Raw genomic sequence first — 14,689 nt, 5'->3', positions numbered from 1 at the left:
CCAGGTTCAGTTCCCAGCAACCCCATGGTGCTCACAACATCCATACCAGAAGCTTCAGGGGATCCGACTCCTTCCTCTGGCCTCTGTGGGCACCAGGCACAAAGGTGGTACAGACATATATATGCATACATGCAGGCAAAACACTCATCCACGTCAAATAAAAATAAGTACATCTTTTAACTTTTTTTTTTTTTTTTTTGGTTTTTCGAGACAGGGTTTCTCTGTATACCCCCGGCTGCCTGCCTCTGCCTCCCAAGTGCTGAGATTAAAGGCGTGTGCCACCACTGCCCAGCAATGCCTGGCTTTTTAAAACCTTAATACACACACACACACACACATACACACACACACACACACACACACACACTGTACTTTCCTGGAATAATCACAGCATTCAAGAGATAGAAGCAGGAGGACCAGGAATTTATCATCAACTTGAACTATATAAAACTCTGTCTCAAAAAAGAAAGAGTGGGCTAGAGAGATGGGTCAGCAGTTAAGAGCCCTGACTGTTCTTCCAGAGGTCCTGAGTTCAATTCTCAGCAACCACATGGTGGCTCACAGCCATCTGTAATGGGATCCGATGCACTCTTCTAGTGTGTGTCTGAAGACAGCTACAGTGTACTCATATAAATAAATAAAAATAAATAAATCTTTTTTAAAAAGAAAGAGATGAAGGGAGAGACAGAAGGAGAGAGAGAGAACGCAAACTCAAAGCTAGTCACATATGTAATCTCAGCAGCTTGAAAACTGAGGCAGGAGGATTTCAAGCTTGAGGCCAACCTGGGCTACAGAGTTCCAGGCTAACCAGGGATACCAAAAGTGAGACCTTATCTCCAAAACCCAAAACGAGCCCCTTAGCCAAAGGCCTTCACATTCAGCCTCTTGGGTGTATGAGCCCTCCTACAGATTCTGGAATTCTGGTCTTCGCATAGGCACTGGACTCACACCTTTATGTCCAACTCTTTCCAACTCCTCTGCTTAGACTCTTCTTATCCTGCTTTGCTTCAAGACTGCCTATGCTCCCTTCAGGATCCAGAAAGAATCAGCAATTACACACTGGGGCTCCAGGCACCTCAGTAGACAACAGATTTCAGCCAGCCTGGAGGTGGAAGAGATGACCAGAGAGGAACTGGAATGCAGGAGCACTAGAACCATAAAACCATTAAACAGAGAGGACATTGGGGAGATGTCTGGGAGTAAGGGCTTTGCAGAGAATCAAGGTGATATGTCAGGATAAACAGGAAAAATGGCAATTAAGGAACATGGGAGGGCTCAGAAGATGATTCTGTTGGCAAAGTGCTTCCTTCACAACTGTAGGGACCACAGTCTAGATTCCCAGCACCTACATAAAAGCCTGGCACACCTGTAACCCCAGTGCCGGGGGGGTGGGCACAGATTCTGGGGGAGTGGAAATTTCTCTAGTCAGCCAGTCTACCCAAAATGGCAAGCTCTGGGTTCAGTGAGAAACCCTATCACAAAAAATAAGTCAAGCCCAGCATGATGGTGGCTGCCTTTAACTGCAGCAATCTGGCAGAAGTAGGCTGATCTCTATGAGTTATAAGGCCACTCTGATCTATAAAGCAAGTTATAGACCAGCCAGGGCTACACAATAAGATCCTGTCTCCAAAAATTAAACTTAAATTAACGTAGAAATGATAAAGGAAGACGCCAACCTTTGGCCTCCGTGTATATGTGCATGCATTAATGCATATACATAGTAATGGTTTGAATGCAAATGCCCACCATAAACTTATATGTTTGAACGCTTGGTTCCACATTTGATGGAACTGTTTCAGAAGAATTAGGAGGTGTACTCTTTTGGAAGGAGGTGTGTCACTGGGGGCAGGCTTTGCAGTTTCAAAGGCCCACACCATTCCCAGTGAGAGGGAGAGAGAGAGAAAGAGAGACAGAGACAGGGAGAGACGAGACAGAGAGAGAGAGAGAGACAGAGATCCTCTAGATTAGGATGTAAACTCTCAGCTACAGCCATGCCTGCCTGCTGTCATAATCCCTACCATTATGATTATGAACTCTAACCCTCTGAAACCATGAGCTACAGTAAACATTTCCATTATAAGTTGGTTTAGTCATGTTGTGTCTTCACAGCAATAGAAAAGTGTACACACACACACACACATGCACACACACACATCCTTCCTCCTCCTTCTCCTCTCTGGTCTTCCCTGGAAATCTGTTCCAAAGTGGGTTTGCGTGTGTAGGTCCCAGAGAGAATGAATCTTGTCTTTCAAGCTCTTTCTACCCTCACTTCACCTTTAGTACATCCATCATTCCTACTGTAGACAATCTCAGCCTCGAAGGAGCCTGGTTAGCTGACATCTTGGTTGTCACTGAAAGAAATGATTTAAAAGAAGGAAGACAGTGTCAGTGGTTTCAGTCCACAGTCCCTTGGACTGCACACTTCTGTGCCTCTAGTGAGGCAGACTGTCAGGCAGAGAGGGCATGATAGAAGTGCTCACTTGGAAAGGGCCACAGCAAAGCACACTCCTCAAAGACAGTCTCCAGGGACTACTTGCTTCAACCAGGCCCCACTTTCTGGTAGCCCATTTTTAAAGTTAGTACCCACTCTCCTGATTCACTTGCTTCTTATTGGGGTCCACTAAGTAGAGAACAAGACTTTAATACAAAACAAGGAAGACATTACATATCCAAACAACAATCTCCAGAGAGACATCTGCTACAGTGATGTGCATAGGAGTCCACCCCTGGACAAAATGACATTTTCTTCTCTTAAGATGGGGGGGGGGGCTGGAGAGATGGCTCGGTGGTTAAGAGCACCAACTGCTCTTCTGAAGGTCCTGAGTTCAAATCCCAGCAACCACATGGGGGCTCACAACCATCTATAATGAGATCTGATGCCCTCTTCTGGGATGTCTGAAGACAGCTACAGTACTTACATATAATAAATAAATCTTTAAAAAAAAAAAAGATGTGTGTGTGTTTCTGCTTATGTCTGTGCACATGTATGTCCCAATATGTGTGTCTGTGTGCTCACAGAAGCCAAAAGAAGATGTTAGATCCCTCGGGGCTGGAGTTAAGGGCATTTGTGGGACACCTGTCTTGTTATCTGACTACTGGGAGTCTGAACTTCGGTCCTCATAACTGCATAACAAGCATTCTTAAGTTCTAAGTCATCTCCCTAGCCCACAGAGTTGTGCTTTCTTGGAACCAGATTGGTCGTGGCAGAACCAGGCCAGGAAGGTGGAACCTAACCAAGGTTTTATCTCAACACCAACTCCTCTATAAGCTGGATGACTTTCTGCACATCTCTGAGCTTTTGTTTCCTTCCTGGGAAAGCAGAGCTGTTACAGCTAAAGAAGCAATGACGCAGCCTCCACACTTGAGAGGCTCAGTCTCACGATGAAATTCAAAATGTCCACTGTAAGTCACTGTAAGGCCCATTTGTAAGTCATGATTGGCAATATTTTCTAATTATTTTATCTGTATGGGTGTTTTGTCTGCATATATGAACATGTGCCTGGTATCCACAGAGGCCAGAAGAGGGCTTTGAATGCCGTGAAACTGGAGTTACAGACAGTTGTGAGCCACCATGTGGATGCTGGGAATCAAACCTGGCTCTTCTGAAAGAGTAGCCACTGCCTTTAACCACTAAACCACCTCTCCAGACCCTGATCACAGAGATATTTTCATTAGTTAGTTGGTTAACTGTTGGTTTATGGTAGTAATATTGTGGGAGAGTTATGCCTCCTTTTGCTCCTAAAAATCTACATGGGGTTTCTGCCCCCCTCTAACCTACTTAGCTCTCAAGTAAACAACACAGAGACATCAGACTTTTTTAACAGGATGCTGACACTATGCTGGGCAGATTCTGAGCTATTTTAACCCAGCTAGGCTATTAATAATCAGATAAATACCCCATAACTTGCCATCTGAGTCTGACTCTGTTCCATGTGTGTCCTCAGTGCTAGCTTCTCTTAGCCACATGTTTATGTTCCACCCTGCCTCATGACAATTCCCTTCTTCCTTCTCCTCCTTCTCCTTGTGGTCCCTAATTGAAATCCCCCCACTCAGTCTGAAGTTCCTTTTTCCTATCTCCCCTGCCCAGTCAGAGGCTCTAGCTTTTTATATACCAGTCAGAGACTATTGGGGAACATTCTTTACAGCACATTGATCAATATAATGCCTATGTCCAGACTGCAATCTGCTCTTGGGGTACAGAACTCATCATCTGAATACACAGCACACAAGACCAACCCCAATATTACTTAGTACTGAGGATGCAACCCAAGACCTTGTGCATGCTAGTAAGCACTTTGCCACTGATCTGTTCTCGAGACTCTAGAATTTTCTCTAAATGCAGTAGTTTAGGATGTGTTTGGACAGTGTCACACATGAAGGAAAAAAGCACTCTTTGAAGCTTTTGTTGAAGAGATTCTTTTAAAGATTTATTTTATGTATATGAGAAGAAGCCATCGGATCCCATTACAGATGGTTGTGAGCTACCATGTGGCCATGTGGTTGCTGGGAATTGAACTTAGGACCTCTGGAAAAGCAGTCAATGCTCTAAACCACTGAGCCATCACTCCAGCCCCTTATAGATTTTATATTGTATCATTTATTACATGTGTATGCACACCAACATGCACATGGGTGCCACCGAGCATGTTCAGACATCAGAAGGCAGTTTGGGGTAATCTGCGTTTTCCTTCTGGGGATCAAACTGGGGTTCCTGAGCTTAGCAGCAAGCACCTTTCCCTTTACTTGCCAAGCTGCCTTTGAACTTACAAAGAGAAAACTCACACATACACACATCTACCAGGCCATAATGTAAACCACTTTTTTAAAAAGAGGTTTTTTTTCTCTCTCTTTTTTTTTAAGATTTTATATATATATATATATATATATATATATATATATATATATATAAGTACACTGTAGCTGTCTTCAGACAGACCACAAGACGGTGTCAGAACTCATTACAGATGGATGTGAGCCACCATGTGGTTGCTGGGAATTGAACACAGGACCTTTGGCAGAGCAGTCAGTGCTGTTAGCAGCTGAGCCATCTCTCCAGCCACCATGTAAACCACTTTTAATGGTGAGTATGGTCCAGGAAGTCTGAATAGCCCTCCAATATGGAACTCTGAAAAGGTCACATGAGCAGGAATACACAGGTGACATCTCTGAGCACCACACACTGGTTGTCTCAATAACAGAAGCAGATTCTCTCACAGTTCTGGGGAGCAGAAGCCCAAAGTCAAGGTGTTGGCACAGTTGGCACAGATCTTTAGGACAATGCCACACACAGCCACCTGGGAGTACTGATAGAGACACTCAAGCTCCTACAACCCAGGGCTTCTCACCAGGGTGTCCCAGTGGCAGAATGCCTACCCACTGGGCCTTTCCTCCTCTTGTTACCCAATGTAGAGACTCCCCAGAGAAAGTTATGGAACACTAACACTAAGAAATCTAGAAAGATCCCACTTCCAATCAAACAATCGGCAAGATGGAAAACACACACACACACACACACACACACACACACACACACACACACCAGATTTTCAAACTCCATGATTGGTTAAGAAATTTCCAGAAGCCAGGCATGGCAGCACCTGCTTTTAACCTCAGAACTTGGGTGGCAGAGGCAGGTGACTTTTTTTGGTTTGATTGGTTGGTTGGTTGGTTGGTTGGTTGGTTGGTTGGTTGGCTGGCTGGCTGGCTGACTTGTGTAGGGCAGCCGGCGTGGGGGAATAAAGGGAGTGGGAGAAAACCCTCATCCTGCCATCCGGTGCTCTGCGCGGGCACACACAAGGACTGCAGCACGCTTTCCTTGCAGCCCAGGGTGGGTGTCTGGCTGTGTGAAGCTATGGACCCAGTCCAAGGAGGGTGGACACGGGGCAGTCCGAGGTCTCTGGGCCTCACAGAGGCCAGAGATAACGGGTTCTCAGACTCGGGCATCCCAGACGCCGCTGGACACTATGGAAGAGCTGAGAACAAAATGGAGGCCGTAGGGGTGGCTCGGTCATCCCTGGGGCCGAAGAGAGGAGAGAGCAGGGAGAGGGGGGGCTCTGGGTGGTTCCCACATGGGCAAGAGTCTTTGGTCCTATCCGTGGCTCGAGCGCAGGAAAGCCTTCCAGAGGGAGGCTCTTTAGGGGAGAGCCTATTCCATCGTTCAAGTACGGTGGACCTTGATAAGCAAAGACAGTCTATGGTTTTAGAGCTTTATTTTAGAAAGGCAGTGAGTAAGAGAGAAGGTAAAAGAAAGAGGCCGGCCATGGCCACATGGAAAAAGGTGGGAAGGGAGAGAGAGAGAAGGAGGGCTAGAGATGAAAGCAAGAAAGGTGAGAGTTTAAGAGAGAGAGGAGGGGCCAAGCAGCTCCTTTTATAGTGTTTTGGGCTACCTTGTTGTTGCCAGATAACTGTAGGGCAGAGCATACCTGGCTATTGTCAGGCAACTGTGGGTGGAGTCTAGCTAGAAAGCCAGGAGCTTGGGGCTTTGTGTGACTGAAAGTCACAGAATTATGATGGGGTTGGGGGCTCTGTGGCGTCAGGCACCTGTCTCTGGGAATGTAGCTTACTGTTCAGTCTCTTGTAGAGTTTTCTACTGGGTCTCTGGAGCAAGCCTCATTGAACCAAAACAGAGCGCCTTTTACAGTCCCACGGGCTGGCTTTGGTTTTTTGAGACAAGAGTTTTTCTGTGTATTCCTGGCTGTCCTAGAACTCATACTGAAGACCAGGCTGCACTTAAACTCGGAGATCCACTGGTCTCTGCCTCCCAAGTGCTAGGATTAAAGGGGTGCGCCACCACTGCCTGGCTGGCAGGTGAGTTTAAGGCCAGCTCCGGATACATAGTGAGGCTCTGTCTCAAAAAAATCAAAAAGAAAAAGAAAAGAAAGATCTCTCGAGCCTTGAGCGTACCCCACCTCATGCTTTTGGAAAGAAGGATGTGCAATATTCCTCTTCCCTCTTCTGGCTGAACAAAGGAAATTCACAGGCATTTATACCTTCTAGAAAACAGAGGTGAGAATTTAAATAGTATTACCAAGGCAACGCATTATTAAAGAAGACAGGCAGTCAGAATCACAAGCTTTTTAAGATAAAGGTTACTTTCTCGGGACAAAGCATAGCTCTTAAATCGCTGCCTGACAAGACTCTGGTTAGAAATAACTTCCACAAGGAAGGTTGCAGGATTCGGAAAAGAAGAACCTGCTTTTTTTTTTTTTTAAGAATTTAGTGAGGGCTTTTTTTTTTTTTTTTAAGAACCTGCTTTTATTTCTGCCACAGAACAAGAGAGCGTGTCTGTCTTCTCAGGCTAAGGTGTTTTGTTTGGTTCTATTTCAGTTGGAGGTTTTCATTTTCTGAGACAAGAGTATCACTGTGTAGACTGGACAGAACTGTGGTAATCCCTCTGTCTGTTTCCCAAGTACAAAGATTATACAGTGACAGGTTTTGGTTATCTGGGTTTTTGATGGTGTGGGGTACAGCTATATGGTTTCATTGTTTGCTTGGAGTTTATTGTTGTTTTGGTTTTAGTTTTGGTTTGTTACCAACAGTTAAAGAAACCTTAAGTTTTCAAGGCAGAGCCAGGAAAAAAAAAAAGCCACTCAGGGCTGTGGGCACAGCTCAGCAGTAGAGCACCAGCCCACCACAGACTGGGCCTAGTTTTGATCCTCAGAGCTAGAAAGAAAAGGAGGAAGACAAGCAAGAGGAGGAGGGGTGTAGGGAGTTAGTCTAGTGCTGCTCTGTATTCAAATGCTAAATTCTGTATCCCAAGACATGGTTGCCCCATGACAACAAGACAGTGAATTCTCACATACCTCAGCTTTGATTGTGCAAACCTTGCCCTTCAAGTGACCCCTGATTGGTTAATAAAGATGCCTACAGCCTGGAGAGAGGTGGCAGAGCAAAGGTTCACCAGGCTTGGGGTCAGAGGTAGGGACCACAAGAGAGGAGAGAGAAGAGGGTAGAGGTTGCCATGGGGAGTGTGGGTTATGAGAACATGGCCATGATGGCTCGCCTGATGGTCAGGGGTTGTGCATGAGGACCATGGCAAGGGACACCTTGGCAGTCACCACAAGGAATCAGACAAAACAGCACAGAGGGTTGATATCTGCCCAGCTTTAGTGTTTTTAAATTTAAATCGAAAGCCTTCTGTGTCTTTTACCTGGGAACAATATGGTCTGAAGTGGGGTAGAAACCCCTAATAGATATTTAAAGACAACAAGTGGGTATAGCAACCCCCAGTATCCCGAGCTTTTGTCCCCGCCGGCAAGAACACACTCAGGACAACCGGAATCTTCTGCGGCAAAGCTTTATTGCTTACTTCTCAGGAAGATCCCGACCCCAGAAAATGGAGTCCCTTATATAGCGCTCAGCCATGACGTTTCAGCACCTGATGTGGCGTGACAGCTCTTGATTCATTGCTCGCCCATCACACCACTATTACACCCCGAGAATGGGCAGTGACTAGGAGTGAGTTCACTCTCGCACTTTCGCAAAAGGCTTGTTTACTAGTTAGTCACAGCGGAGGCCAGCGCCATCTTATAATGGTGATTGCTCGCGGCACGCGCACGCACGGCTCTCCACAGCGATTGCTCTCTGCAGGGCTCTCCACACCCCAGAACAATATTAACCACAACAGAGGGAGGTAGAGGAAAGAATAAAGGTCTGAAAGACTGACCTCAAGTAGGAAAGACGGGGATGAGAAAGGAGAGGTAGGGAAACAAGCCCAGCCCATGTTACATGCCAACAGGGGTTAGAAAAAGTGTTACTCCCTGGAACTGGAGTAATGAATGGTTGTGAGCCACCATACAGGTGCTTAGAACAGAGCCCAGGTCCCCTGCAAGAGTCACAAGTGCTCTTAACTGCTGAACCATGTCTCTAGCCCTTACATAAACGTTCTTTTTTTTTTTTTTTTTTTTTTTTTTTTTGGTTTTTCCGAGACAAGGTTTCTCTGTGTAGCCCTGGCTGTCCTGGAACTCACTCTGTAGACCAGGCAGGCCTTGAACTCAGAAATCTGCCTGCCTCTGCCTCCTAAGTGATGGGATTAAAGACGTGAGCCACCACCTCCCGGCTTACATAAACATTCTTGTGGGGAGGACAGGCAACAAGAAGGCATGTCAGATCAAGGTGCTTGCTCCCAAGTGTGATGACCTGAGATCAATCCCCATGACCCATTGGTGGAAGAACAGAACCAACATCTGCCTCGCCCAAACACACAGGCCAAAAGGAAACAAAAGTGCAAATCCAGCCTAGGTTATATAGCAAATCTAAGGTCAACCAGCCTGAGTCACAAGAGACCTTGTCTCAGAAATACAAGAGGATGGAAAGATGGCTCAATGGTTAGGGCTATTTTGTAGCGCTGGGTGGTGGTGATGGCATGTCTTTAATCTCAGCACTTATGAGGCAGAAGTAGGTGGATCTCTGAGTTCAAGGCCAGCTTGGTCTACAAAGCAAGTTCCAGTACAGCTAGGGTTACACAGAGAAACCCTATCTCAAAAAGTACTGTTTTATGGGATGGAGAGATGGCTCCGTGGTTAAGAGCACTGACTGCTCTTCCAGAGGTCCTGAGTACAAATCCCAGCAACCACATGGTGGCTCACAACCACCTGTATTAAGATCTGACGCCCTCTTCTGGAGTATCTGAAGACAGCTACAGTGTACTTACATATAATAAATAAATAAATCTTTTTTTAAAAATACTGTTTTGTTGTTCTTGCTGAAGACCAGGGTTGGACCAGTGTTGGATTCCCAGAACCCACATGACTGTTTACAGAGTATATCTCCAGTTCCAGGGGATCTAATGTAACAGGTCTAACATCTTAGCACCACTCCAGCTGTGTTAGAAGCACCATTCTGGCTTTAGAACCCAGCATGGAGGCCCCCCCGACCATCCCCTCCAAAAACAGAAACAAAGATCCAATCCATCAAAGACCTACTCTCCATAGTCCCTGGATCCAGGAAAATTCCTAAAAATACTTAGTAACCTTGCTTTTTGGCTTTTGTAGTTTTGCTTCTCATTACCTGTTCTGGCTAATCAAAGTGTGTCAACCAGGATGTGGGGCTATGCATAAATGACCAGGAATTAAAGCTTGGAGCTACATGATTTAGGCAAGTTCCCCATGCAGTCACCAGCCAAGTTTCTATTCAGCTTTAAGAGTGTCCATGTATTCTCTGGTGGAATTACCAGGCAATTCTGGAGGCCCCAGAGATCCCCAGAAACTAAGATGTAGGGACACAGGGGCCTCAGATTCCCCTAGATTGATAAATGAACATTTTCTAGCAGGTGCACATCCTGAGAGGTTCCAAAGCCCCAGGAACTTCTTCAGACTCTGCTTCTGTCAACACAAAGGCTCCTGATGCCTCCACCCTAAGTTGGAAACTCCAGAAAGTTACCTGGATCTGTCACCCTCTGGGGTGACTATGTTTATGGTGCCTTCTGCATAGGGTGATTAGGAAAGGCTGGATTCGGACATGATTCAAGTGTTCAGGGACCTGTGTGAGACAGTATCAGATCTCCTGGTTTAAGTCTGTGTGGTGGACACCCTGGTTGCCTGTTTTGTCGTGTCTCTCTGTGTTTTTGTCAATTCTGTTGGCAGGAAGAAGGAGCTTCAGAAGGAAGTGGAGTGAACAGTCCAAAGGCACGGCTGACGTGTATGTTAAATTATGCCAGTGGAGGCTTTGTGGACAATGATTTTCAGTCTCCATCTCTCACCCAGGAAACTCCAGACCTTCTGGGAGGTAGGTTGGCCCTCTTTTGGAGCTGGGTAGCCCAGAGACAGATCTCTGGATCCCCAGGCAGTTCAGGACATCTGAAATGTGATGACTGGAGACCCAGGCCACTCCATCCCATTTCTCCAGATGGAGCAATATCTTTCCCTAGTGTGAGATCCACACCCTGGTGGAGAAAACTCACCTTCCCCCTCCATATACTCCAATATAGACCCTGGTCTTGCCGCAGGAGGAGGAAATCGTTCCCTGAGCTGTGTTGGGGTGGGGTGAGGTAGTCCCTGGGCTGTGTTGGGGTGGGGTGAGGTAGTCCCTGGGCTGTGTTGGGGTGGGGTGAGGTAGTCCCTGGGCTGTGTTGGAGTGGGGTGAGGTGGTCCCTGGGCTGTGTTGGGGTGGGGTGAGGTAGTCCCTGGGCTGTGTTGGGGTGGAGTGAGGTGGTCCCATTTACCTTGAGCCCCCTCCCCTCCACCAGAGGGCGCCTCCCTCCTTTCACACTCTCTACTCAGACTGCTTTATCGCTTCCTGTCTTGGTCCTTGTCCTTGCTCTGTTTCCTGGAACTGCTCTGTTCAGCCTTGTCTCTTCCCTGGGAGTGCATCCTCCAGTCCCAAGAATAAGACTGACATCATTCTCTCCTCTTGTCTCTCCATCCCAGAGTCCAAGTCCCTATGTGGAAGTGGGAAGGGGCCCAGCCTCTCACCTCGGGCCTCGCACCATCTATCTTCTGTGTGCTTATAAATGGAGGCAGACCTCATCTCACTCCCAGAGGTTCGTCTCCTTCCCCTTGCATAGTTTATGTCTCCTTCTCAACCCGTGATATGTATAGTTGGGAAACTCAGAGACCATCATTCCCTGAAAAACCTCAGGCTCTCATTAGCCTTCTTGAGACAATCTTTTACACCAACCTGGGATGGCTGTCAACAGCTCCTAGCTACAAGTTGAAGGAAGAAATAACCAGCTTGAAAGTAAGAAAGCCATTCTTGGGCCTGGTGGGTGATAGCTGCTGGACAGAAGGCGAAGATAAAGCAGATATCACACACACACACACACACACCACAAAACCTGACTAGGACCCTAACCCTGACCAAGGTCAGGAGGCTCGGGGTCAGGAGCCCTTCTCCGGGCTCTGTTAGGATGATTAAAGGCAACTGCTAGAAAACATACCAGCCTGTCTTATGTGAACAAGGTAATACAAGAGCCCCCAAAATTGCCTGCTGGGTTCCTGGAGCACCTCTGCAAGGCTTACTGGGTATTTGTCCTCATAGACCCAGATTCACACACACACACACACACACACAAAGAAAAGCGAGCAATCAATAGTAATTTTGTTATGTACTCAGCCTCAGATGTTAGAGGGTTTGAGGATACGAATTGATCCCAATTATTGGAGGTTGCTCCATAGGTTTACAATAACCATGACTCTGAAGAAGCCAAGCAACGCAAAGCAAAAGATTGACCTGAGCAGTATTGGCAGCACTGGGGGGACTAATAAAAGAGATGCCAGAGGGTGAAATCCAACAGGGAAAAGAGAAGGGAAGAACAATACCCTGCCCTATATGAAGGATTGGAAAGGGGGTCCTTGCCCAGGCACTGGGACCCTAGGAGAAGCCAGTGGCCTACCTATCCAAAGGAACTGACCCTGTTTCTGCCAGGTTGGCCAGCTTGTATGCATGCAGTTGTCACTACAGCCATGCCAGGAAAAGGAGCTGACAAACTGACTTTGGGCCAGGAATTATGTAGCAGCTCTCCTGAGGGGGACCCCAGAGGGATGGATGTCAGGCAAGTCTCCTGAACCAGCCCCTCATCCCGTTCTATAAAACTTTAGCCATCAACCCAGCCAGCATGCTGCCAGACAACAACCCGACAGAGCCTCTCTACAACTGCCTGGAGGAGAATGATGGGGTCCAATCCATCAGACCTGACCTACAGATGTCCCGCTACACTGATGTGGACAGTTTTGTTTAAGTTGAAATCAGGTATGCTAGAGCCACAGTTAATCGCCTTAGACAGGACAGTATGGGCCCAGACCCTCAGCCAAGGGATTTCAACACAAAGGGCTGAGTTTCTGGTGTTAACTCAGGTACTTCACTGGGAGAATAGCAAAGCCATCACTGTGTAGAGTCAGTATGCATTAGTCACAGCCCATCAAGAAAGGGGACTAGGGCTGGCGAGATGGCTCAGTGGTTAAGAGCGCCAACTGCTCTTCCGAAGGTCCCAAGTTCAAATCCCAGCAACCACATGGTGGCTCACAACCATCCGTAACGAAATCTGATGCCCTCTTCTGGAGTGTCTGAGGAAAGCTACAGTGTAGTTACATATAATAAATAAATAGATCTTTAAAAAAAAAAAAAAAAAAAAGAAAGGGGACTAAAGGGGCTGGAGAGATGGCTCAGCAGTTAAGAGTACTGACTGCTCTTCTGAAGGTCCTGAGTTCAAATCCCAGCAACCACATGGTGGCTCACAACCATCTGTAATGAAATCTGATGCCCTCTTCTGGTGTGTCTGAAGACTGCTATAGTGTACTTAGATATAATAATAAATAAAATCTTTAAAAAAAAAAAAAAAGAAAGAAAGAAAGAAAAGAAAAGAAAGGGGACTAAGGGGGCAGGGTGGGGGAAGAACTGGAGAGATGGCTCAGCAATTAAGAGCACTGACTGCTCTTCCAAAGGTTCAAATCTCAGCAACCACATGGTGGCTCACAACCATCTGTAATGCAAGGTGACACCCTCTTGTGGTGTGTCTGAAGATAGCTAGAGATAGACTTACATATAATAATAAATAAATCTTTGGGCCGGAGAGAGTGGGGCCAGAGTGAGCAGGACCATGAGGACAGAGTGAGTGGGGTTGGAGCGAGCAGAGGTCCTGAATTCAATTCCCAGCAACCACATGATGACTCAGAGCCATCTGTACAGCTACAGTGCACTCATATACATAAAAATAAATAAATAAATCTTTTTTAAAAAAAGGGGGGGCCTAAGGCAATATGGCTGCCAAAAATGTAACCACTGTCCACTGCAAATGACGTCAAGAAGGGGGTTCCCCAGACCCAAGCAAATGGGAGCAAACTTGGGAACCAGTAGTCTAGATCTTGGCTAGCTGCCTGAACCTGAATTCCTCCAGTGCTCAACCTGCACAAAATGGACAAAAGAGGAAGATATGGGGCTGGAGAGATGGCTCAGTGGGTAAGAGCACCCGACTGCTCTTCCAAAGGTCCAGAGTTCAAATCCCAGCAACCACATGGTGGCTCACAACCATCCGTAATGAGATCTGGCGCCCTCTTCTGGAGTGTCTGAAGACAGCTACAGTGTACTTACATATAATAAATAAATAAATCTTTAAAAAAAAAGAGGAAGATATGAAACAGGAGGCAAGCGGGTGAGGTTCTTACTGGACAGGAGACTCATAGTCCCCGCCATTACCAGAAGACACAGCCACCAAAGTCCATCAGGCCATCTGTCTGGGAACACTAAAACTGATTCATTACTCAGGCCTAGATATTACATCCCTCAACTAGACAATCTTATCAAAGACATTGTTTCCAGATGTACCATGTGTGTACAATTAAACTCCAAAGGAGAGAAAAGGGTTCCAGAAGGAATCCACAGCCAAAGAAGCGTGCCCAGTGATCATGGGAAATGAACTTCACAGAGGTAACCCACGGTTATTGGGTATAAGTGTTGGATAGTTTTAACAGATACCATCTCTGGAAGGATGGAAGCCTATCCCACCCGAATGGAGAGTCAGTGGTCACCAAGAAAGTTCACCAAGAGTTAATTCCTATATTTTAGTTGCCCCTTTCCCTGGGATCCAACAGTAGCCCAGGCTTCATGGCCAAAGTTTCCCCAAATCTGGCAAAAGTCTTAAATGTTGATCGAAAACTATTATAGACCACAAAGCTCAGAATAAGTAGAAAATGATGAATAGGACCTTGAAGGAGACTTTAACATGTCCTTGTGACCAGCAAAAATTGAGCCAACC

The sequence above is a fragment of the Mus caroli genome, unplaced genomic scaffold (genome assembly GCF_978045245.1).
Source record: "Mus caroli unplaced genomic scaffold, Mus_caroli_1 scaffold_20, whole genome shotgun sequence".
Classification (NCBI taxonomy): Eukaryota; Metazoa; Chordata; class Mammalia; order Rodentia; family Muridae; genus Mus; species Mus caroli.
This window is presented reverse-complemented; position numbering follows the sequence as displayed.